General features: G+C 36.4%; 1 pseudogene across 1 annotated transcript; it reads right to left on the bottom strand.

The window, feature by feature from the left end:
• Positions 1-381: 381 nt before the first annotated feature.
• LOC110006952 (BURP domain-containing protein 6-like) lies at positions 382-2,844 on the bottom strand (annotated as a pseudogene). Its single transcript, XR_016056997.1, has 2 exons — positions 2,791-2,844; positions 382-1,703 (listed from the first exon to the last, which is right to left on the bottom strand). The product of XR_016056997.1 is annotated as a BURP domain-containing protein 6-like (transcript).
• Positions 2,845-3,072: the final 228 nt, after the last annotated feature.

The following is a 3,072-nucleotide window of genomic DNA, read 5'->3' as shown; positions in this document are numbered from 1 at the left end:
AAAGTTTTCTCCCAAGGATAATTTAGTAACATTTCCTTTTTTATAACTCAATATTAGGCCTGAGGTGGTTTAATTTGACCACCCAAGACCAATCTCCTAATAACTTCACCAATATTGACAGAAAGGGGAAAGAAAGAAAAAGAAAAACGTTTTGACGTTATGCTTTTGATGTTAGACCGAAATTTTCTCTCTTGGAAAATTAATTAAATCATTTCTCTATTACATAGGGGCCACCATTAATTACATGGAAAATTGGCAACAAAGTGTATTTTTTTGCTTTTCCATCATAATGTTCCCCCAACTGCTAACAAATTAAAAAGAAAAAAAGAAAAAAAAAAAAAGAAAGAAAAAGAGTGTATTTTTTGTTAAAGAAAAACAAAGTTTTTTCTTTTAAAGAAATGTTTTATTGCAAAAACAACAGTACAAAAACATAGATGGGTTTACTACAAACATAGATGGGTTTACAATCATGACACTGCGAATAGAAGCACCTCTTATAAGGTTGAAAATCACCTTATTTCGAACTAGGGAATGCTTTTTTTACAAACACACAAACACAACTACATGCAAACAATGGCATTCATACCATCCAACATGAATCTGGATCAGTATCACATGGCCGCCTCAAGAGAATTCAGAATATTCTTTGGAGTAAAATGGCAGACAGGTTCAGTGCCTGGCGTGATGCCGAGCACCTTGAAAGAAACATGGTTGGTGTCCCAATCAGAGGGGTCCAAGTGACAAGCTGCTGCAAAATCAATCTTGCTTTCATCCTCATCTTCCAGCTTCACCATCAAAGCTGTGGTTTTAGTCACAGCATGGCAAAAAAACAAAGCATACGGGTAAGTCATTGGATGACAAACCGGCACAGATGGTGGTGTTACTCGAACCGGAATTTCTTTCACAACATAAGATTGCAAAAGGGGAGGACGATTGTCTCCATTGTACGCGGTAGTTGCCAACACTTGGGGTTTAGCCTTAGGCCCTAAGATTGATGCGGTCAAGTCATACATGGACTCAGGCTCGTGGCACAAAACTTGTGTTCGTTTCCAACTTGGGGAGCCTCACATATGTGAAAGTTCCTCGCTACCTTCTTAGCTTCAGGTGAGTCTGGAGGGATTGAGCAGTGATGCAAGATATCAGTGAGTGAAGCAAATGCAAAGGGAAGGGAGTCGGTTTCATGGCGTGGTAGAGGGGAAGTGGGTTCCCGGACTGTATCACCCATATCGTAGAGGTCAAGTTTGTTTCCAACCTTGAGATCCTTCATGTGGAAGAAACCATTGCCCGGTCCTGGACTATGGTCATGCCTGGTTTTATGAAAATGTGAGTCCATTTCTTTGACACTGCTTTCAGGTTCAAACTCCGTTGTGGATGCTATTTGAGATGAACTTAGGGGATGGTGAGAATCGGTTTTTCCATCTTCGTCTTTTTTAAAAATAAGTATAGTACTGTAAGAGATTCTCAAATTCAAAGTCTTGGGTTTTTTGGGGATGTTGAGATATGGTTTTTCCATCTTCATCTTTTTCAAAATATGTATAGTACTGTAAGAGATTCTCAAATTCGAAGTGCTTTGTAGATTGGAATTTTTGTTTGCCATTATTATTAAGGTAAAGGGGGATGTTCTGAAAATCAAACCCCTCTGCATATGTAGATGGGGTTTCTAGCTTTTGCTCTTCCAAAACCCTTGCATCAATACGAGTAAGCTGCACCAGTATGAACGCAAAAGTAAGTGCGTCAGCAAAAGTAGAACGGATTTTAACATTCTTGATAAAATTACCAAATTTACTATTTGGTCATTAAGTTATGTAATATTTTCGTGAAGTCCTACTTCCTCCATTCCTTTTTTTATTTCAATAACCCCCAATCAATATTTTAAATATTGAATTGATCATATTTTGTTTTGACATTAATGGGTCGGTCCAATGTTGAATATACCGAACTGCCATTTGAATGGCATTCCGATAAGTGCAATATCGGACCATCCTATGTTTTTGACCGAACGTTGTCTATGGGGCAATATGATGTTTCAAATATAGGACTTACCTTTTTCATGTCTTTGCATTGTTTAGTGATCCAAGGTTTTGAACATCGGACAGTTTTTTAACGACATTTTTTTCCAAAATATTTATGGTATGATGTTGGTAAGTTCAGACTACTAGAATATAACAAACTATGAAAAATGGCAATCCGATGTTTGTGATATCTTATTGTCTTATAAAAAAGGATGGGCCAAAAATATAGGGTAGTCCCATGTCGTAGCTATTGAATTGCATTATAAATGGAGCGGTTCGATATATATATACATAATACCCCTTACAAATGTCAAAACAATTATAATAAATAAATAAAAATAAGAGGTTTGATGTTTGGAAGATCGAACCACAATAAAATTTAAAAAATACAATAACAATGGGGAAGTAAGACCTCGATGATAGAATTACCGTATTTATAAGCTAAACGACAAAATTTGGTAATTTAACCCAGTCCGTACATAAAAATCTCAAAATAAATAAAAACTAAGAAAAAAAATAGAAAAAAAATAGGTCAAGAAAAGAGAGAAGCATCAAGGCTTATATTAGTTATCAAGATACATAAAAGATAATCCACAAGTTAACTAAGGATTCAAAAATTTGGCCTATAACTGGGGGCTTAATCTCCGGGAGTGCCCAACTACGGACAGCTGAAAAAATTAGTAGCAGCATAGAAAAAAAGTGATGGAAAAGCTAAAGATTACACCTCGCTAAAAAGTTAAAAAAGAAGCAAGCTAGAGAGAGAGAGAGAGAGGCGAACCAGCATTACAAAGAAGAAGAGGGTAGTGAGAGTAGGAACTTCCATTGCGAATCCAGATGTGGTAGTCGTGGAATCATGGTGCCCGTATTTATAGGCTGGAGGCCATTGAACTACTTCAATTATTGTTATTGATGATTGGGCCTTTTTATTTTTTTTATTTAAGTTGAATTATTGTTATTGGTGATGGCCCTTCTATGTTTTTTTCTATGAATTTGTACAGTCATGAAGGATGGGCTGACCGGCGTATTCATCTCAAATATGGATTTCGTATCCGAGTTTTTT

Source organism: Amborella trichopoda, chromosome 6, assembly GCF_054954075.1.
Source record: "Amborella trichopoda isolate Santa Cruz 75 chromosome 6, AtrichopodaSantaCruz75HAP2 v2.0, whole genome shotgun sequence".
Classification (NCBI taxonomy): Eukaryota; Viridiplantae; Streptophyta; class Magnoliopsida; order Amborellales; family Amborellaceae; genus Amborella; species Amborella trichopoda.
Note: the sequence above shows the minus strand (reverse complement) of the source record. Positions and strands in the feature narration are given on the sequence as shown.